The 23411-nt window shown below is 41.2% G+C and overlaps 1 protein-coding gene across 1 annotated transcript in view; it reads right to left on the reverse strand.

The window, feature by feature from the left end:
* The window catches only part of Greb1l (GREB1 like retinoic acid receptor coactivator), a 234634-nt gene extending 211885 nt beyond the window's left edge, over nt 1–22749 (reverse strand). The window contains exon 1 of the mRNA XM_055625276.1: nt 22477–22749. The gene's annotated coding sequence lies outside the window, so the exon portion shown is untranslated. The remainder of the gene's footprint in view (nt 1–22476) is intronic.
* Between the last annotated feature and the right edge of the window lie 662 nt (nt 22750–23411).

The raw sequence follows: 23411 nt of genomic DNA on the forward strand, positions 1-23411 counted from the left end.
TGTGTGTGTGTGTGTGTGTGTGTGTGTGTGTGTGTGTGTGTGTGTGTGTTATGCACATGAGTGCAGGGGTGTGAAGGTATGTAGGTATATGCCCATGTGCATACAATCAGAGACCAGCTGTTTAGTGCTATCACAGTATTGCCTTGACACAGGCCTCTCACTGAACAAGCAGTTTGCCTTGTGGTCTAGCTGGCTAGCCAGAGAGCTCTCAAAAGCTACCCATCTCTCTTCCCATTGTTAGGGCTACAGGCACGTGAAGCCATGTGTGGCTTTTTATTTGGTTTCTGGAGATTTGAACTCAGGTTTTCATCTTTCCAGGCAAGCACCCTTACCTACTAAGCTATCTCTCCAGCCCCCGAGGTTTCCTTAATGATGAAATCAATACTGGCTCTAGGCTTCCTGACACTTATCAACACAGAACGACTTGACCAGAGAAATATTCTCAAAACTTGATTTGACCAGTCTCCCATTTGAGCTCTAAGATGTTACCATCATAAAGTTTATCCCTAAACTCATCTGAATTTTTAAAGTACAGGTAATTTCAAGCAACCATGACAAAGATTACCAGTAACGATAAACACTGTGGAGTTTATATTTACTCCTAAAAGTCATGATAATGGCATTGAGTTCAATTCTATGAGCTCTCTATCAATGTCTACTCCATACAGAGTATTGTGCCAGGAGTTGGAAAATTCTTTTCTCCTTTCCACCAAGTAAAAAGAGAGACTATGAGAGGTCTCTGTGTAGGGGATCTACCAAGCTCCCATCTGCTCCCATCAGAATTATCGTTACTGGATTTCAGTCTTGCATCTGGGAAACCTTGTAACTCAGACTTTCAGTCACAGTTTCAATATGTCAAAAACAACTGGACAAAAAGAAAAAAAAAACCCTCAAGTTCTGACTGCTGTTATACTACTTCCTAATGTATTTCTGTAGCTGCAGTAAGTATACTAGGAAAATTCACTCCTGTCCGCTGCTTGCCTCAGTTTCTCAATTCACATAAAGAGTCAAGGCTTCTACACTCAAGTTTTTATCTCTTAGGCTCAAAGAGCCATGCCCACTTTTCCAGACACAGTTGTAATCTGGTCTCCTGGCAGAAAAAAAAAAAAAAAAAGAGGGGTGGGTTATCTTCCATCTCCTTTGAGGTTGCGGCTGTTCCTGAAGGGCAAAGGGGAAAGCTGGAGAAAATTCCTGCGAATACCTTCCCTTATCACCTTCATGACTAGATGGAGCAATCAGGCAAGCACTTCTTCCACAAACAGGCCCTTCTTGGCCCCACATCTGTGCTAGGATCTGAAGAATCCCAAAGCAGTGAAGATATTGTTCCTCTGGAGCCCTCCTCAGCGAGGAGATGGACTTTACTCCCAAACCTATAGAGACCAGCTAGGTGCCAAATTATCTGGCCCCAACCATAAAAGAAAAAAAAAAAAAAAACCCTACACAATCTGAGAACTATTAGCAATTTAAATGCCATCCGGCCCAGCGTTTTCTCTAAGCTTAAAATTTTCACTAAGCTTGTGATCAAATGTGGAAATCACAACTCACCATTTAAATTTTCTGTCTCTGTGGCTAAGATATTTTATTCTAACTTGAACTACAACTCGTATCTGTTATTCTATATGATAGTGATTTCAAGACTATTAAAGAAGTATGATGTCTTGCTTGTTTTTTAATATCAGGTACAAACCCAGCACAGAAAGAAGTTGAAAGTAGAACTGTTCTGAAGGTAACTGCAGGGGACACTCAGCATGTCTGGCTTGGCCCCTCCCTGCCCCAGTACAGTGCAAGGCTGCACCACAAAACCGGAGAAGCTCTGTAGAGGACAGTTTGAAAAGCACTCCTTAAAGGTAATTTGAATAAACCTAATTCTAGCTGCACCCTAATTCTGCATGCAAGCCCTTAAAGATGGCTGTGCTGTTTCCTTAAAAATGTTACCTGGTTAAATTTCTCCACTTCAGCTGATACATTCAGTTTATGTTCATATCTCCCAATCATAATCATTCTCTTCAAAAAAAAGTTTTTGTTTTGTTTTGTTTTGTTTTTTTAACCAGAATACTGTATCTGAACACAGTTTTGACAGGCTGAGAATACGGCCTCTCTACCTGGACACCTGGTCTAGTTAACCAGAGATAATGATAACAGGGAGCTGAGTGGGGCCTTGAGGACCACACAGTCAGAAAGGCAGAGAGGAGAGGAGGGGAGAGGATGGGGCCCTTCTGACACACTTGGCCACGGCTCGCCCAGACCTATGGCTTCTCTTCCCTTGGCCAGATGCTCCCTCTCTCATTTTAACCCAGATCTTATCTCTATGAATATAGAGTTTTTGGTCAGGACCAAATTAGTGATGTGATCCAATCAGTACTAAAACTGCATCATTTCAATATTCTAGCTTTTGCCATAGGAAAAAGCTCATGGGATGAAGATGTTCGATAAATCTGTGAAAAAAAAAAAACAAACCTGTTATCTCTCAGTGAGTCAATATCTTGACAATAGCAACCACACAAAGCACATCCGTGGGGCTTTCACATCTAAAGCCGGGCCAAAGAACACCTTGTCTGCATAAAATTCATTTTTCCTTTATTACTTAACAAACCACGAGTAATGTGTACGGCTTTTGGACTGTAAAATAACAGCATTCTCAAGGAGATGAAAGTTCATCCATTAAGGCAACACATCTGTGAAAGCAAATATTAAAAGACCAAGGGTTTGTAGTTCTGCAAACTATGCTCAGCACCACATACTTCTTGGATTTTCCACTTTCAGATGTGGCTCATCATTTTTTTTACATTACTTGGTTTTCTATTCAAGAAGACTGATTTATAAAGACTTCTCAGTATAAACCTTTTCTCTTGGGCTGATTCCTACAGATTGTAGGAATACTTACTAGATCACTTTACAGTAGCGGGGGCTTCACATACGTAACACTCCTAAGGTTGAGAATCTTGTCCTAAATTTTAACATGTGTTGTGAAGCTAAGGGTTTTAAGACATAAAAACAAAACAAAACAAACAAATGGAAAAAAAAAAAAAAACCTGATCTTACTAGCATTCAAGGTAATTGATTCAGACATTTTATTCCTGCTATTTTCTCTTTTTACTTCATCTCAAAAGGAGATAATCTGAATTGCTCTAATCTGAGAAACAACAATAAGTGTAGCAAATACTTGACAATGAAGATGAAAAGCCTCTAAAAATCTGTTACCTTAGCAACAGCAAGAATGTGGAAGGATAAGAATACACTGTCAAGGCATCATTTCAGATTCCATAGATTTGAGGCCTAAATACAGTCAGCTTTCATTAGCTTTTTGTTTTTCCCAGCAGGTCCTTGGACTTTGAAACAAAACCTGAATGACAGCTATGAGCAATTCCAGCCTGGCTCCTGATTAGCTATGCCAAACAAAACAACTCTCTGCAGTGTAAACTTTCCAGGCATCTGCAGCCAAGCCTCTGGAGAGACTATAATCCCTCAGTGAGACTTGAAGAAGAGTTAGAGGTTGGGGGTGAAGGGTAGCCAGAAGGGGGATGGGTGAAAAGGATAAGACCTTCCCTTCTTCCTCAAACTAGCTTCCCAAATTAAAGCAGGGGAGAAATAGAGAAAATGTTGTCATGCTGTTGTAGTTTCTAACTCTGACTTATTCTATTTAACTAATTCTTTAATTCAGAATATTCTATTCCAATATTCTATTAACATTCATGAAGTCCATAACATCTGTGCTTCCAAACTAATGCACTTAACCAGCAAGCAATTCTGGGGCCTTCTTAGGATCAGAGAGAGCCAATAATCAATTAAAGATACCTCAAAAGAAAAGGGGGCATATGAATGGACAATGCCTCAAGTGGACAAAAGCAAATTTGTCATGTTATTTCTTCTCACTCATTTTTGCTAGGTGTGGATCTAAAATTAATGGCACCGAAGGATACTAAACTGTTGCACAGAGTCCCAAGGAACCAGCTAGTAAGCTCCCTTCTTAAGATCAGGCCCATAGATCTTGTAATACCTAAAAAGTACCTGCATGCACACGGAAGAATTAGAGATTAGATTTCAAGGCAGTTGACTCTGATGCTTGGTTTTTAAAGTTATAAGTAGCTTCAGGAGAAGTTGGAGATAACTGTGTCCTGGAGTGGTAAGAGGCAATTCAGCCTCAAGTAGACGAGAGGTACACTAAATGATAAAGTCTGGCAGCCCTCCTATCACTTCAGGAGAAAAAAGTTATCATTTTTATTTTTTTTATTTCGTAGTCACACAGCAAGAGGTTAGCTCTTGTCTTATGGAAAGTGGCATTTAACTGGATTCTGATCTCCACCACATATGAGGAGGCCTAGAAACACTGGTGGCTAGCTTACTTGGAATGCTGGGCAAACAAAATTCCCCCCTTCTAGTCAATAACCACCTCTTTTTTTTTTTTAAAAAAAAAAAAAAAAAAAAAAAAGGAGAGCTCCAACTTCCCAAAATCTGATTTGCAGATAGGTGACAATGAAGGCCACATGAAATGGCCTGAAAGCTTTGCTCAGATTTAGTACAGCTCTCCAAACCACCAAATGGAAAGTTCAAGTTCAGACAGAAGATTGGATTAGAAAGGCTTGTTAAAAAAAAAAAAAAAACTAGGAAAATATCAATTTTGAAAACTAGAGATAAGAAAAATTTCAATTTCTTAAACAGACAATGCCAAACTAGAAAGTTTCATTAACAATTATTTTATTCAAATATGTCTCTATTAATCTATAGAAAACTCTTGAAACATTGTTGCCGTCGATGGAAACAGGATGGGGACTGAAGAACAATAGAAGGCCCCCAATATGAGTCCCTGTTTGCAATCCCAAACCAAACCTGCTGATTCAGCACAAAGTCACAACAGAATTCTTATCTTTAAAAGGAACAATCCATTGTGTGCCTGGAACAAAGAGCCATGCACAGGAAATCAGCCAAATCTAGGCCAGATGGTCACTGATTCAAGTTTCATTCTCCCCATCCCCCACTTGCCTTGACGCTCCAGAAATAAATTCAAGTAGCATTTCACTTACCAGGAACCATCCTGTGTATAAGGTATAAGAGTTTTCCAATCACAGACACCCTCCACCTCAATGGTATCTAATGGTTGAAATGGAATTCCCTTAGAAGTTGAGAGAGTGGCCAGGCCACACTTACTGAAAATAAATCACCACTAACAAATCACTCTCTGTTTCCTACACAGGCCACAAAATTCCATTCATGTAATGATGAAAAATGTCTATGCTAATCTGTTCTCCTTGATACAAAATAGGAAGGAAAAATAAAAATCCAGGGAACAGATTCATCACAGATGTTTGTCGCAGGAAGTCATCACTGGGATATCACATTGCAAAGGTGTTATGGTCCGTAACCCAGAAATACTTAATACAATTACCAAGGACAAGCTACCAATTAAAATCATCATAATAGATATTAATGCAAAATTTTAAGACATATTAAGAAACATAAAAATTGTGTTACGAAATTCACATGTCCCACTAAGTGGGCTTTGTCAATCAGTGGGTTTGTTTTTTATTTGTCTAAAAAAGAAGCAACTATTTGAAAAGTAAAGGTCTAAGCATAGCACAGGGCTTTCGAAAATATTTATGGACTGTATGTTTATGGGACAAGAAAGCCTCCTCCACACAGATCTTCCACAAAGGCTGTCATTCAAATAAAGAAGACACTGACTTTAGAATTGACTCTGAGCCTCGGGAGTTTGGAGAAAGAGAAGAGAAAGCTGTAGAAGAAGCAAGAACAAAATTTGTGTTTAAAGGGAGAGCCAGCCACATGTAAGACTGGTGCTAATATTTCTGTTTGCAAGGAAAATGCCTCAGCACACACCACTGCTACTCAGGGAAAATGGAAGAGAGACAGTCACGGAGTTTGCTTACAAAATGACACCTGTGACTTTCGTTCAAAAGAATCTGTGACTTAAAAGTCTGCTATAGGCACGTCATTTCAAACTATTGATTACTGGGAAACAGTTTTGAACTCAAAACAGCAATGGTTAGAGTAAAACATGAGGTATTGTGCCTCAAATTTGCAAACACTCAATGGAAATTCAATTATTTAAGAGTGGTATGAATAAAAATTAAAGGCTGCTAAAAATGTTCAGCCCACTCTTTTAGGCTAAAGTTAGATTTAGAATAAATTAATTCTTTTCTTTGAAAGGAACCCTTGACTCTACAGGGGTTGGCTTGGGAAATATTTACATTTTTAGGGCACTCAAGTTCTAAATTTTATCAACCAACAAATAATAATCCCTTCAGCAAACTTTATAATCCTTTTTTTATAATTACTTTGAAAATGTCGACGCAGGAGTACATTTTATTGGTACACCGTGGTATCACTCTTCCAAAATTAACATATAGAAAGGTTAGGGTGGATCAAAGAGGTTTGGGGCTACGTGTTTGTTTGTTTAACACAAGATAATTACATGGTGGGAGGACAAGGACTGAAGACAAAGATGACTTCAAGATATGTGATCAGCAGCAACCCTGAGGAACGGCCCGTCTTACTGCAGGACAGTAGAAAGGACCTCTAAAGACACCAGAAGGTCCCCTCCAGAAGAGACTGAGCTTGGCTGTTGGCCATGCCAGTGGGGACAAGGGGATAAAAGCACAAATATAGAGCTCCCAAGCTTGACCGTTTGTCTCAGTCGTGATAACCTGCTTCCAAACTGTTTTTGTATTTTATAATCACAAGATGAGACCAAGTTTTATTTATTGAATAAAATATATCCTAGATACATACAGTTCGTAGAGGTGTGTGTCACACATTATATTAATGTGCTTTTGCTGTCTGCAATAGTTGTTTGGGGGTGTCTCAGATTTCATTTTGAAGATGTATTGCTACCATCTGAACACTACTCTTTTTCTTTACATAATACTGCAAAAGAATATTCAGCATCATCCTATAAATTGCTTAGCAAAATTAATTTTTGTTTCATTTAATTCTTGGCAATATTGTTAATGAAAGAAAATTGGTAACCAATTAAGAATCTTGAAAAAAAGGCTGTTTAATGCTGTTGGTTTTTATTATTTTTTCTTTCTCTCTGGCATAAAACAGGGATTTCAGTATTCATGAAAAAAATGACTATTCATGTTAAAGTTCTCTTTCCTTTTTGAGCTCATCTTTAGAGTCCCTCAGATAAATTTACATTTAAATGAAACACACACAAAAGCCGCTGGCCGCGCCAACCTCCACATACCCATGCTGTCGCAAACTCAAGTCTCCCATCCTTGGGGAAAGGAAATGTGTGGCCACACAACTATCTTTACACAGATAAATTCATATGCCACTTCCTTGGGATTTCCATGGCAATGCTTTACAAATTAAGAAAAATTAAACCTAAGCACCAAAGTCAAAAGAGAATTCTACTCACAAAACCCAACTCAGACTTTCCGTGTATAAACCAAGTTTTAATAAATCAAACCATATAAAAAACAAGAAATGACTGTATAATACATAAGCTAAAATCTTGCAGACTAACTTCTGATCTTTTTCTTTGATGTGTTTTAAAATAACAGACTAAAGATGTTTTAAAACACTGTTATGTAAGTTCTGTGTTCTAACTGTGATAATTAAGCCTTTTTTTGTTTTTGTTTTTACTTTGTACTGTAACCTGTATTTCTGCCTTACAGTGGTCTACAAATCTGGTAGAAATTTAATTTCATTAGACCAATAAAAAAAAAACTAGATAATAGATAATATCTATTATAATAGATAATAGTGCTGAGGCATTTTCCTTGCAAACAGAAATATTAACACCAGTCTTACATGTGGCTGGCTCTCCCTTTAAACACAAATTTTGTTCTTGCTTCTTCTACAGCTTTCTCTTCTCTTTCTCCAAACTCCCGAGGCTCAGAGTCAATTCTAAAGTCAGTGTCTTCTCTATTTGAATGACAGCCTTTGTGGAAGATCCGTGTGGAGGAGGCTTTCTTGTCCCATAAACATACAGTCCATAAAATAGATAATATCTGTGATAAATGTTGAATTAATCTCATCTTACTCTTACTATACAGAATAAAAACATACCAAGAGCTAAATTAACACACAGTTGTCATTGATGAAAAGCACCAATGTCTAAGGAGTTAATTATAAGAAAGAAAATGCTTTAGGAGCATGAACTATGAAAGAAGAGGGGCAATATTGAGGGTGAAAGGATTAACTGGGTCTAGAGACAGGAGGGCTGAGGAGTGAGTTAACTCAAAATAAGATGTGTGAAGGAAAAAAGACATAAGGAAACCCACTACTTTGTAAGCTAATTTCAATATATATTAATATATCTGTGTATATATACATATAAATTTTGGTTTTTTGATACAGAGTTTTTCTGTGTAGCCCTGGGCATACTGGAACCCACCCTAGACAGGTTGGCCTTGAACTCAGAGATCTGCCTGTCTCTGCCTTTAAAAAAAATAATTTTAAGATGCTTTAAGAACTCTAAGAGTTTATTATTTTCTTTATAATCTAATGTATCAGTAGAACAGTAATGTATGAAGCCACCTCATATAATTGTAGACCGTGCTTTAAACACAGTCCAAAGGTTAAAATGAGCCTTCATTCATCTTCTTTCTAATTGGTAACTCCATATGCCTTAAACTTTCTACAGAATAGGCATCTGAGCAGGAGCACATTTACTAAAATTAGTTCCTGCTCTATAATACAAAAGGATATGAACTGATATTGATATTCCATTTCTTCTCCATCCTTCTGGGTTGAGGAGGTGAAAGAATGTTGGAGTTGAGAACCCAACATTCACAGAACAGCCAGACACTGTCGTCCCTAATCCTAGAAGCAGGTGGGTCCCTAGGGCTTACTAGCCAGTCTAGAAGACTGGTAAGTCCAAGGTTCAATGAAAGAATCTGCCTCAAAATAAGTAAACAAACAAACAAACAAAATATTAAGGTGGATGGCAGTGAGACGGACCCTTAAGATCTGAGTTCGATTCTTGGGCGCCCAACATGGTGGAAGGAAGGAGCCCACCCCTGAAAGCTGTCTTCCGACCTCTACACCTGCGCCACTGCACACATACACGCGCGCCTATGCAAACACAATCCCCCCACCCCCTGCCAAAGGATGCGTGTCACGGTTTTAGCATCCACGAAGCCTCACTGACTTCACAGAGCTCGGAATGGTATCTCCTCAACATCAGCATCAGCCCAGCTGCTTCAGATTTCACATCCAATGCCTCAGAAACAAGTTTAAAGCATCCTTTGGCTTAAATAAAACAAGAAAAAAAGAGGAAATGCACATTTTAACTCCATTAATGTCTTAGCTTTAATTAGATCCTTTTCTAATTTTGGTGTTGGGAAACAGAACAAATGCCCTTACATCTTATGCTATGTAATTTTTGTTGAGTTAGTGATGGCTTGAGGAGCATGCTTCACATAAAATCCAATCTGAATCTACAGAACCACAGCCCCAGCACCAGCTTATAACTGCTGTCATTTTCCCCGGGAAGGAACTACCCTGTGTGTGCCTGTCTCTTTTTCACAGTATCTAGTCTAGCCACAGGTGCCTAACAAAGTCTTATTAATTTCTGGTATTAATTTCCTGCCTAGTGGAGAATTCTATTATCACCACTCAATACCAACGTTTTGCTCAGTCAGAAAACTATAAAGAAAAAATTATTTTTTCAGGAAGTGAGAAATTCACTTGAGAAAATAATTACTTCTTGTCCAAATGAAAACTGAGAGACAGATAGTTTGATATTATAATTATTACTGCCTTAAAAATATCACTACAGACTAAAAAGCCTTTACTCTAAGATGGAATTATGGTGTTTATAATATATGAACTTTGGCTTCCTGCCACGTACAGATTTAGGATAATCTACTGGAAAGAATATTGGAAACAAGCTTACAATGCTTTGCCTTAGGAAGTTTTTTCAAAAACCTACTCAGCAACAGGAATTAATTAGCATTTATTCACTATTAAAAAAATGGTCATATTTTGCAGAACACTTGCTTCTGAACTATCCTTTTCATGGTTCTACCCCATTATATGGTATATCATAGAAATGCATAGTTTCTTTTTTTGGTTTTGGTTTTGTTTTCAAGACAGGGTTTCTCTGTGTAGCCCTTGGCTGTCCTAGAACTCACTCTGTAGACAAGGCTGGCCTCAAACTCAGATCCATCTATCTGCCTCTGCCTCCTGAGTTCTGGGATTAAAGATGTGCACCAAGCCTATATTACTTAAAGCATATAAGCCAATTACTAAATAAGTAAGTTTGAAGGTGAATAAAATATGTATAAAGATTTACAGAAATAATTTTTAAACTTCAAAAAGAAGTAATAAAATTAATTTCCCTTCAACCTCAGCCACAGAATTGTTTTGAATTTATTTTCCTTGTTACCAACCTTTATTTCAAATCTCAAAGGGCATGAGCCTTGGCCTGGTATTCCAGTGAAGGAGTGAAGATTCTTCTGTCCCAAGCTCTCTCCCTCTCTTCCCTACAGAGTTACAGCTTAGACCTGAATGAAGCCTGGTGTGGGTTAGGAGGATATAGAGTCATAGACGAGAGCTGGCAGGTCTCAATGCAGAATTTATTCACTTTTTAATAAACATCTGTTCCATGTGTTTGGCCCCAAGAGCTTTGGATACAGACCTAAGGAAAAGGAACAGGGCGTCTGCAGCTTTGGAGCCTTGGGTCAAGCCTGTTGAGTGAACGTAGGTGACCCCTACTGACTCCTTCACCACCACACTGCGGCCTTGCACTCGAACACAGCCTGTTTCCCCTGAGGTCTGGAAGAGCTAATAGGTCACCTCAGCACACACCCACCCCAGCCTGTCTCCCTGGACACCACAGAACACCTCGAGACACATTTCCTGACAATCTTATAATCTAGGAGTCACAAAAATGTCGAGAGGATGACCTAAGGAAGGAAAAGTGGCTGTGAAGTCCAGCAGCCTCTGTCTGCATGCGGACTCCTACCCAGGGCTTGTGAAACACTGTCTCTTCTTGAGCTTTCCTTTTTTTTTTTTTTTTTTTTGTAACTTTAAAAATAAAAATTTCAGCTGGGGAGCAGTGGCACATGCTTGTACACACCAGCACTCAGGGAGACAGAGGCAGGCTGATCTCTGTCAGTTTGGGCTACCCTGGTCTACAAAGTGAGTCCTGGACAGCCAAGGCTACACAGAGAAACCCTGTATTTAAAAAAAAAAAATAACAAACAAACAAAAGAAAAAATTCATAGGCTAGAAATAAGGTATATATAGCATATGAGACAATATCCATTGGCTTTCGTTAATTAAACAATCAAACAAAACTATTAAAGCTCGCTGCAAATTATTACATTCTATGAGAAGACTAAGCGGAGAAAAGTATAGGGGCCACAAAGTCCTTTATGGTTATTTTTCAGAGACATGTGTTTTATGCACATGCAAATATTTTCTTCTCCTCTCCTTCCCTTTGTCTCTACCGCATATCTGAAAGCACTGATACACAATTATACTATGCATTATCCTATTTCTAAGCAAATTCTGCTCTGAGGCACCAGTTCAGATAAGGCACACTGCAGGCTCAGGGGTCTCTGCAACAGTATCAACCCGTTAGATATCTGAAATCCCATCACCGAACCCCACACTTCAGACTTAACTGCTTTGCCATATTATCCAGATGGTCCACTTAATATCTCTCAGTATCAAACAATTCCAATACAGCTTTGAGTAAGGACGCTGTCCAAAATCCATCACAGTTAGCATTTGATCCTGTGATGGGATAGCCTAATTTGTGAGCCCCAGACCCCTGTGGGAAACCCTGTCTCAAAGGAGGTGAGCTATGTTTCTAAGGATGACACCTCAGCTTGTCCTCTGGCCTGTGCATACACATCTGCAAACACACACCAAACATATTTTGAATTAATTTTAATTTAAACCACCATATCTGTTCTAAACTTTAAGGAGAACTTTTTATAAATGAGAAACAGGAATCAAGACGCAAGCCAGCATGTTGAGATAAGACACAGATAGAAGAGAAGACATCTTTTAAAACTGAGGTTTCATATTAGATTGTTGTGGTGTCAGACTATGAAAAGCCTTGGAAGGAACTGAGGGAATTCAGCTTCATGCTACAGACTTCTGACTGCTTAATCGGCCACTTTCTCGCCTTCCTTAGTATTAACAACTCCCAAGTTTGTGTATGTTTACCTAGAGCACAAACCTTTCTTTCAGGTTTAGGGAACTCTCAAAGGTTCTACATATGTCCATTTTTCTTGCCAATGAGCATGTGATAAAGTTTTGACCAAGGAGATTTGGGCATCTCTTTAGGGTTTGGGGTAAACTTTCTTTAAAACAAACATTTAAGCGGACATGGTAGCATATGCTTATAAACCCAGTACTTGGGAGGCAGAAGCAGGCTGGTGTACAAGTTTCAGGCCAACCAAGGGCTACATAGTAACATCTAAATAAATAAATAAATAAAATCATCTTTCTTTTTCTACGACTAGTGAGAGCTATGAGAAGATTTAAATCTTGAGTATGCTGCAAATTAGTAAGGACACACTGGACCAAGACAAATTCCAATAAGCTAAGGATGCTAAAGAATGACTTAAAGAGCCTGGCTGCCAGATAGGGTGGCCCACACCTGTCATTCTAGCATTCCAGAAGCAGAGGCAGGGGAATCATGAGTTAGAGTGTGGCCTGTGCTATAAAGAAGACCATCTCTCAAGAAAGACAAAGCAAAATACATGAACAGAGATCATCACATGCAGAGAGATCCTTTGTGTCTGGTATTGAATGGTTACTCTCTTACAGCCCCTTGGATACATTAGTGATAAAGCAAATGTATTGCTACTAATTACACTCGCTTTTTCTTTTGCTACATGCACCTCATAGGAGACTAAGGTTTAAGGCATTTTCCTTTGGGAAAGGTTCCAAGGCTGATGGTGGAGACTGATTTTAAAACGACATTCAAAGCTTCAAAATGGCATGGAGGAAAAATTGATCAACAGAAGAAATGCTAGACAAACTTAAAACACCTAAGTCACTGAAAGATTTTGGAAATGCTAGTAATAAATCTATTTTACTGATGTTTAAAATTATCTATACATTTTGATAAATATTTCACACAAAATAGTAATGACTCATTATTTTAAGACTGTCAATACTATAGTTTTTCTGAGTTTCATATTGTTCTGATGTTATTGTTCTAGTTAAGAATTCTATTTAAGGGGCTGGAGAGATGACTCAGTGTTACTCTTGCAGAGGAGCTGGCTTGGATTCCCAGAACCCACGTGGTGGCTTACAACCACCTGTAACTCCAGTTCCCAAAGATCTGTCGCCTTCTGCTGGCCCTTTCAGGAACTAGGCACATATATGATACACATATACACATTGAGGGAAAACATTCACACCCATAGATAAACAACTTTTAAATGTTTTTTAAAAAAAGAATTCCATTTAAAATCTAAACATAAGAAAGTAGACTTTCTCCAAATGTTAAGTATTTAATTTTTTTTTTTGAAAATGGAAAAAATATTATAGTGTGGCTGTTTTACACTGTTTGACATTAGCTGTAATTTCAGCTTTCAGCAGATACTGAGAACCATACATGATAAAGCAGAAAGCAAGCAGAACAAGTCAGGTGACTGTGGGAAAGTCACACACAAAAAACGTGGTATTGTTTCTTGGAGTAAATTGTTCTCTGCTGTAACATCAATCACACTGCATTCAGAAATGGAAGGGAACCCTCTTGAACACAGAGTGCTGTGCAAATTACATCCCATTTTAATCTTTGGGGGGAGGGTAAATAAGATCAAAATACAGTGTATGAAATTCTCAGAAACTAATGAAAATGTAAAAAATATGATTTCCTGAGAGTATGACTCAATGGTAGCCTGAGTGAGGTTATTACCTCAAAGCTTAGCACTGATAAAAAGAGGTAATGTAAAAAATAATCATCTTCTAAGCTTTGTTCTCACCTTATAGTTTTATTTTCTCTTAAGTTCTCCTAGCAAATAGAAAACTCTGAGGTAAATTTTGTTTTAACATAAATTTTACAATAAACTTTAACATAAATTTTAAAATAAAATATCTACATGGGTTTTTCAGTGAGGAAACAGACTGATTCTTTATATTTTAATGTATATTAAAGTTCTGTATTAATATTATCAAATGGTATAGCTTATCATGCTTTGTCACCTAACAAATAGGGCTGGGCATTTTTCATATTTACTGACTATTTCAAATGGTGATTCTGTAAGCAGTTAACCATACTATCTGCAAAATATTTTAAAGTATTACAAACATTTTAAAGGCTGGGGAGATGGCTCAGAGGTTAAGAATACATACTGCTCTGGCAGAGGACCTGAATTCAGTTCCCAGCACTCACATTGGGCAGCTCACAACTGCCTGTGGCTAGAACCCCAAGGGATCCAGTGGTGTCTCTTAGAAGGAAGGGAGGGAAGGATGAAAGGAGAGAGAGAAAGAGACAGAAACAGAGACAGACAGAGCAACAGAGACAGACAGAAAGAGAGATCTCAGAAATCTGCCTTTATGCCAATGAGGCAACTCAGTGGTTAGGAGCTCTTGCTGCCCAATAAGGCAAGGCTGACAACTAAGTTTGAATCCTAAAATCCACATGAAGGAAGACAGAGAGAATCAACTCCCAAAGCTGTTTTCTGACTTCCACATGGATACCACAGCTCACATATGCCATATGCATACAGAGAAACATACAATAAAAAATGAAAAATAAAGTCATTTTCGTAAAAAGAAATGACTACTAGCTTAAAAACTATGATATGATCCCACTGATAGAAAATTACCTCTGTTGGTAAATATATACATGTATAAAAAGATTCAGAGAGATCTAAAAAGAGTAGCCACAAAGACACGATGGTGTTGATTCTAAGATTTAACACTTTTGGACCAAATTTAAAGACGGTAGAGAGAAAGAAGTGGGGGGGGGGGGACAGCGTAATAGATTTAAATTCATTCTTAAAAGGTGGGTGTGAGTGGAGAGGAGACGGGATGGCTGCGCTGGCTCATGAGGAAGCCGTGTGCTGTCTGAGCCTGATGGCCCGAGTGCTACCTGAGACTCATGGAAGGCAGAAGGACCCCGCCAAAGTAGCACATGCTGTGGCACGCAGGCCCGCCTTCACCCACACACATGTGAATAAAGAGCCAAATAAAAATGTCAAATAAGCAGAACTCTCAAAAGAGACATTTCCTTGGCTCCCTGAAGTAGATACTATGTGATAGTTTTCCTAAACACACCATGAAGATGTATGAATAAGCTCAGCGAAAAGAGTATCTTACATCTCATTTAATGACGGTAGAGAAAAGAAAGAACGCAGCAGTTACCTCTCCCCTCCACACTGGAAACCTGCAGCCATGGCAGCTTCCCACCATCTGTGTCACAACACTACTTCTGGAGGGTGATACACTGAGGGACAGTTCCAACACTTTCGTGAATTGGAGGATGTTTAATTTCATTACAAAGAATTCACAGAGTCCAGCACCGTGGAGAAGACAAAGGACTGAAGACTCCCCTCTGACCTTATCAGCAAACTCCTGAGGGCTGGGCCCCTTACCTACTCAGGTCTTTACCCAGGGTCGGGTCTCAATGATGCAACCTCAGGCTCACTTTCTCTTCTTTGGTTTTCTTTCTTTCTTCCTTTTTTTATTGATTCTTTGTGAATTTCACAGCATGCACCCCAATTCCACTAACTCCTCATCCCTCCATATCAGCCTTCTGCCTTTGCAAGTTTCCTCGTCAAAGAAAACAAACAAAACAAACAATCTCACTGTGGAGCCGTGGTATGTCACAGTGCGTCGCTCGGTACACCCTTTCGCCCAAACAGCTCTACGTGCAAATGCTCGTTGCGGTGAGTCATTGGTGTGGTTGGAGGCCTCTGGCCTCTGCACCATGGATCCTCCCTGGGATTCCTCTTGGGGATTCTGCTGTTGCCCTGTGTCATGGAGGCCCCGCGGCTTCGGTTCTGCAGGACGGCTCAGGCTCACGTTCTATTCTAATTTCCTTTCTAGCATTTCACAATCTAAAGGATTCAATCTAGAAGGCAGGTGTTTTGCTCATTTTCCTTTGTTTAGATAGAGAAACTTATCTTCACAGCGGCAGCCCCACATTAGAACAGGGCCTAGACGGAATTCAGGAACTGTAGCTTGGTTGTAGTAAAACAGATGCAACTTGAGGGATCCATCGTGTGGATGGAGGCAGAGTTTGTTAATTCACAGATTCCTGTTCCCTGCTAGAGAGTTGCAGCCAACAGACTGCAAGACAGGAGGAGAGGTGTTTCTAACAAGAACCTACAGAGAAAGGTTGTGTATTTTTTCAGGAGGATTGGTTCCCAAATCTAAGCTGCCTACCTAAATGAGCAAAACAATTCTATCATAGAATGTTTTAACTCAATAAATTTCATACTATTTTTACAAATTTTACTGTTAACTGATTTTTTTTCCTCTTAACCTGGTATTTAGATTCTTTCTAAACTTTATACTCCTTTTTTACATTTACTTATTTTCTGTGTGTACACACACACACACACACACACACACACACACACACACACACGTGTGGGTGCCACAGTATACGTGTGGAGGTCAGGAGGCAATTTGTCAGAGATGGTTCACTTTCTCCTCCACCCAGGTCCTGGTGCTAGAACTCAGGTCGTCAGGACTGGTGGCAAGCATCTTTACAAACAGGTCCATTTCTCCAGACCTACGCTTTTACTATTAGAAATAATATTCATGTCATCATTTTTCTATCCGCTTCTGTTATGTTTGGCTAAGAACTTCCTTTTCTTTGGAACAGAGTTCTGCTCTGTAGCTCAGGCCTCCAGTCCCAGATCCTCCTGCCTCAGGCTCCTGAGCACTTAGAGTCCAGCTGCACGGCGCCCACATCAGGCCTAGTTCTTTCTTCCCAACAAATTCCTGGGAAGGAGATCTCAAAGGAATTAGGTGCCCTCCAACTGAACTGAGTCCTGTGCAGGGACTGTTCGTATCCATACAACCCGCATGGTACTCAGCAAACACATGTGGCTCTTGAACACTTGAAATGTGACTCGCAAAAGAGTTGGGAAACAGAGTCTTTGCTTAAAAGTGTTAATTAATTCACGTTTAAATGACTAACTACCCCGGCCTGGGATTACTGTCTTACAGTAGGCAGTTTGATAAAGTCTTCGTACATGATACCAAATTGCTTTCCAGAAAAACCTGAATGTTTTGTTTTCACTCTTAGAAGAAGACAACAGCCAATTTTTTACCTAATTGGTAAAACCAGTCTTTCATCTATTGAAGTTTTATGATCTGAACACTGAAAAATGCCTACTAATCAATATACTTTTTTATTATTATGTGATGAACAGCACCATTTCTTCTGCCATCATGAATAGTTAGTTACAAATATTTTTACCCACATTACTTAATTTAGAAGATGGAAATGATCTATCTTCCAGATTTGCTCACTGAGTCAATTTTTTTGTCACTAAAATCCACTGCCAACGTTTAAGTTCACATAAAAATGTGACCTTTGCGCTTTATCTAGGCTGTCAAATGGTGCCCACATTCCTAAAAAGCAGTGCTCAGAGGAGCCTTTGAGGTTCTGCCACCTTCAGACTTTCTTAACCACTAACTTTATCACTTCAGCAAGAATAAGAGTTACTATTTTACAGGGGTTCTTCTTCACCACACACATTAGTGCCTGAGTTTGTAATTCCTGCCTGAATTTAGTTTTAAGAGATTAAATGACAAACAGTAGCCAACAGTAATAATAGCTAACTTTCATCCTTTGTTTAGCATGTAATTTTATGATGCTCCAGATCAGTTTACAACTGATATTTAACTGCTGGAACGTTTTTTTATTAAGTTTCTTTCCCCCTAGAAAAGTCACCCAGCTTTATACAGATTGTTAACCTGCAGATTTGTGGCCTTGCCTCCCAGGGTTTCTAACTCGGTAGCTCAGGGTCCACACTTAGAGTCTGTGCCTAACTCAAGCTCCATCACATTGTGTTGAAGTTTGCTCAAAACCTACAAGAAGTGTTATAACACTCCTAACAGGATTGTAACTGTATGCAATGTTGACAACACAGGACAGATGTGTGGGCCTTTTTTTCTTCTAAAAACAAATCCATATTGCAATCCTTTGCAAAAAGTTGGTAACTAAAGCAGTAATTGCTAACCCCGCTTTCCAGAACAAAACCCAAAAGAACTTCCTTAGTGTATACAAAAAGTTAGAAGAGCCAAGACAATAAGCTGTCCTGTTCTTGTAGACACAAGTGAACCCAGCAGCACAGGCCATGACTGAAGTCTGCTTCTAGACTAGCACCATTAAAAACAGAACCGTGCCCAGGAATAGAGAAGGCAGCTCAAGACATGGTCCCCTGCAGCAAACCTTTCTCAAGGGTTGGCGGCCAATCACTGCAGTCCCTACTGTAAGGGACTACTGAAGAGAGTCAGAAAGTATAGGAAAAGACAGTGAGTTCTCTATCTGTGTTGCCGTATAGACAGGGCAGAACCACACTGACCGGTGTGTGGCAGGGTTAAACACAGAGCTGAGGAGAGGTCATTATGCAACTTCACATCTGGACTTGGAGGAGTGGCCAGCAGTCAAGAATGGGAGGAAAGAAAGAGTACACAGCAGAGCCCTCCTGCAGCTCGAGGCACAAAGAGCAGCTTTATCCACACTGGGTGTGTTTGCCAAAAATATCAGGGCTGCTGGCACTCCAGAGCTTACAAGGGCATGCTTTTGTGTAGACTAAGCTACCTTGACTGTATAAGAACTCTAGTCAGGGGACAGAACTTCATGATACATTTGTAGCCTAAGATAACCAAATTGGACGTCATAAATTGCCTCTCCCTGATTTGTTAAAAGTATTCCTAATTTAAAGGAAAAAAAAAAAAAAGACCATAAATTGTCACCACAATTCTACTACTTATAAAACAACCCTTCAAGGAAAAAGAGTACTATTTGCACGTTAATAAAATTTATATATGATACTAGACATTGATTTTAACAACAACGTTCCGAAGTCTAAACCTATAATAGCTAGCAAGCGTAGGATGAAAACAAAGCAAAAAAAAAAAAAAAAAAAAAAAAAAATCTGCAGTTGACCTAGAAAGGCTATTGAGTGACTTAATGTGGTCTTCACAAAGGTTGTAACTGACCTCATCCATACGGCCATCATATAGTCAAGCGCAAAGTCATGGAGGCAGTGATGTCACCACCCTCCTTGCTCCCAAGCACAAGGACAGAGAGATACAAATCAAAAAATGTATGCAATTTTACCCTGACCAAATACTAATAATTTAGTTGTTTCAAATCACCAGAAATCTAAAATGGTTCCAATAAAAGAAAGAACATCCATATGTGTTTTCATGTGTTATTTCTTTTTATCTTAACCTTTTAGAGAACTGCCATAACCTTTTAAAGAACGCACTTTACAGATTAGAAAGCTAAATTCTTAGAAAATAAGTTACTTGACCAAAATTCCCTTTATATGTCATAGCTAGGTTTGAACCCGGAACTTCTAACTTCGAAGCCACCCATTTACAACCACACTGTATTGCCTCCCTGAAAAACAACCCTAAAGCAGAAGAAAGAAAGGCAGGAAAAGCTGAGTGAGGAGGAGCAGGAGAACGTTTACATTCATAAGAATGGTCATATTTTTAATTACTGTAAAATCCCAAACTAGAAAGTCACTTGTTACTTAATCTATCGGGGAGTTTTGTCAGTAAATCAAAATTACTTAATTGTCTTTACAAATGTAAAGGCACCACGCACTTTAAGACTTTGGCTGTAATTCATTTGTAGACTACCATCTTAATAGCAAAGATTCTGGCCATCACCACCTACAGTATGTTTTTCAATCTATCGATTAAGATCCTTCATAGAGACCCAAGTTAACTTTTATACTTGCACAACTTTGTAGTCACTCCCCACCCAGGAACTGCAGGACAGACGCTGTGTGTGATCTGAAGGTTAGAAAAGCTTCCTGCTAAGAGTGTGGATGTAGACTTACATAGTAATCAAAAGAGCATAGCTGTAAGAGACATGTATAATCTAAACACTCCTGAGAGTTATTAATTACTTTCTCAAGACTCTTTGAGGCAGGTGAATGGACTTTATTTCTACTTTATCACAAAAAAAGTAACAATTTGAGAAGAGTGGTTTTCCTTAAAATAGTACCATTAACTGTGAAGAGAATTTTCTCTCCAAGATGACATGCAGAGGTCCATTCAGCCCCAGAGTTGGCCTCCACCAACAGCAGAAACAGACATTTTGTGAGAAAGTCAAGTCGCTGTTCTCCAAAGATATCAAATCCCAAGAACAGAGATGTACTTCAAACATCTCTGGCTTCTCCTCCATGCACCCACCTCCTATCATCTCACTGTCTAATATCTGAAGTCCAACTGTCTACTCTTAGCTCCTCTGTGTTCAAACACCTCAATGTTAACAATAGAACTCGGGGGTCAGAAGGACCCTTGAAAAAACACATAACAATTCCTTTGTTTAACTAAGGAGAGAGGAGCAGGAGGGACATTCCCAAGGAAAGTACTTTGTAAGGTTAGTTCATAGCAACTCTAGGCCTGAGATAAAGAGATCTTAACCTTGGCCTCCATGCCTCTTGCTGTCTATAGTGTGTGAGTGTGTGTGTGCGTGTGAGTGTGCGTGTGAGTGTGTGTGTGTGTGTGTGTGTGTGTGTGTGTGTGTGTTGCTGGAGACTGAATACAGGGTCTCAGGCCAAGCACCCTACCACTGAGCTATGTCACCACCCCTTTAAAATGTTATTATATATATATATATATATGCTATGTCAATGGGGGAATACAAATATCTACTTGGTGTTTTCAGGAAAACATTGTGATAGAGAAAGTAACTAGCGTTTGCTCTCCTCCAAGAGTTCCAAGATGAAGGGAAATAAAGGTTACAAAACCTAGTGTAAAGGAAAGGCATTCTGCTTTGCACTGGAAACTTGTTCTAGGATTTTTAACTTTCTAACTGATCAAGGTAGTAGGTATCCACCACAGACCAAATAAAAGTTTACGTCATCACAAGAGGACATCAAATTGGTAATTGCTATCATTAATATACAGATCCATCTAGATATGAGCAATCTTTACTTATATTCTACTCCTTTCCTGTTCTACTGCCATAACATATTTTTATTTTACCAGGAATTTGTACGTACAGCTTTGCAGCTGTGGCTGCCTCATGGAAGAGAAGTTATGGGTGGAAGAGGGGATTTAATCTGCATCACATACTCTTCAATGTTCCTTGAAATTGTTACTCAATACCTACTACTACTCAGTATGCATTAAAGTTTATATTTCCATTTTTAAAACATACTTATATGCTTGTATTTTTATTACTATATCAACAAAACAACCATTTTAAAGTTTTCTTTTTTAGATGAGTTTTCCACATTGCAATTTTACCGAAGTTTTCAGAAAGAAAAAAATAGTAACCAAGCACAATTTCAGACTTTACCAGGATATGACAGAGGAGCGAGATGTTTTTAAGAGGAACATTCGGTTAAAACCCTTCTGAACTGCCTGTATTTAAAAGAATATTTTTAAATGGGCCTTTAGGAGGCCTTTTGGGTGGAGAATCTCGCAGTTTCAAAAGCAGAAATCAAAATGTGTTTGTTCTCCAGCCAGGGACACGGGTCCGGGTGGAGTTTACAGAAGAAAACAGACCATGATGGAGGAGTCCCTCGACTCAGTTCTCCATCTAACTTGAAGCAGCAGCTTTCCGGCGCAGAGCCCTGTCATGCACGTTTCTTAGGCTTGGTTTCAATGAGAAACTCCGTGCAGTGAACCTACACGGAGAAGCTGCTTTTAACGAAGCTCAGAAGGACTTCAGGAATCCATGGACTTTAGCATCCCACCCGCCTTCACCCTGCCTGGCCAGGGCACACCTCGCCTTGCTGTCTGTTTTCACGGTCAGCTGTCAATGCAATCCTTTGTGTCTCATTCAGAATGAGGGCAGCTCAGAACCGCTCTCAGAGAAATGGAAATGACCGGAAGGTGCGCGTGTGACCGAGTGACACTTGGCGTGGACCCCGGCGAACTCCTGACCACGTCTGGCAGCTCTCAACTCCCCCAAGCCCAGCCCTCGCCACGCTCTGCGCGGACACCCATCTGGTGCCCGGGGACCGCTAGCCGTCCCCTCGTGCTCGGGGAGCGGCGGGACGCGCCCCCTCACTGCAGCCTCCTTCGCCCCACACTGGCCGACCACCTCCCTCCCGCCACAAAGGCAGCAGCAGAGCCGGGGTGACAGGCCCGCGGCGAAGGCGGCGAAGCGAGGCAGCCGGGACGGGGACCGGGATGGGGGTTCCCGCTGGCGACGGCGCCCGTCCGGCCGCACGACTCCCTCCGCTCTCCCCGCTGCTGCCTCGCCGCCAGCGCCTCCAGCAGGGTCCGGGCGGCGCTGCCCCGCGCGGGCAGGGTGCCCGGCCACCGGAGGGCAGGCCCTGCCGGCCCCTCGCCTCCCCGCGCCCGCGCGTCCCCGCGGCGGCTCACCTGGCCCCGGCGGGAGCGAGGGTCGGGGTGGTCTCCGCCGCCCCGGGCGGCTCGGCAGCGCTGCGCTCGGCTCCGAGGTGCTAGCGCCGCCGCCGGCTGGCGTCTCTGCGGCAGGGCGCGGGCCGCGCGCTCGGTCCCCGGGGGCGGAGCGAGGCGCCACCGCGGCCGGGGGCGGATTCCTCAGGTGCTGCCCCTCCTGCTCGCCCCCCGCCCCGTCCCCCTCCCGGCCCGAGCGCCCGAGTGGCCTCTCCCAGCTCTGTCGCCTTCGGCCCCTAGGGAGCGCACTGGGCCAGACGCACCCCCACGTGCCGCGGAGCGCTCCCTGCAGCCCTCACGCCTGGGTCTGCGCGCTCCGGGGCGCGGAGGATGCGCGAGGCCACCGTCTTGGGCAGGGAGGCGGCGGTGCGCCGGGGGGGCCTCGTGGGAAGAAGGATCGCCCGCTGCCGCTGCTGGAAGAGGGTGGCCGAGGAGCACGATTATTTCCTCTCAGGGTCCTAGTTCGTCCAGGGCGCTCTCGGTCACTGTGTGACTTCTTTGTCAATATATCCAGTGACAAAGTCCCATTTCCTGGGCCGTGGTGGGTCAAGAGCCCTTAGCCTTCTGCATGAGGTCGGGCAGCAGGGTGCACACAAAACTAACCCCACCCTGGAGCCCCGATACGTGGCCCCTACTCTTGGGTGGTAGCTCCTGGCACCCAGGCTCACCATGGCGCCTGCAGAACCTCTGGCAGACCACAGGGAAGCTTCCCCGGGGGCAGTCGCTTCCAGCCGGCCCAGGTCCGGAGGGTGCTGCCGCCAGATAGTGACAGATGTCGCTCCGGCTTTCACAGTTGGTGGCCGCTGGTATTCAAAACTGCAGCCCCAGTTTTCTTGAACTTTGCCGGAGACACCATGACCATACCTTCCAGGAGAAGCAGCTGCGTGCTGGATGGGGCA

Source organism: Psammomys obesus, unplaced genomic scaffold (genome assembly GCF_907164565.1).
Source record: "Psammomys obesus unplaced genomic scaffold, mPsaObe1.curated_primary_1811, whole genome shotgun sequence".
NCBI lineage: Eukaryota > Metazoa > Chordata > Mammalia > Rodentia > Muridae > Psammomys > Psammomys obesus.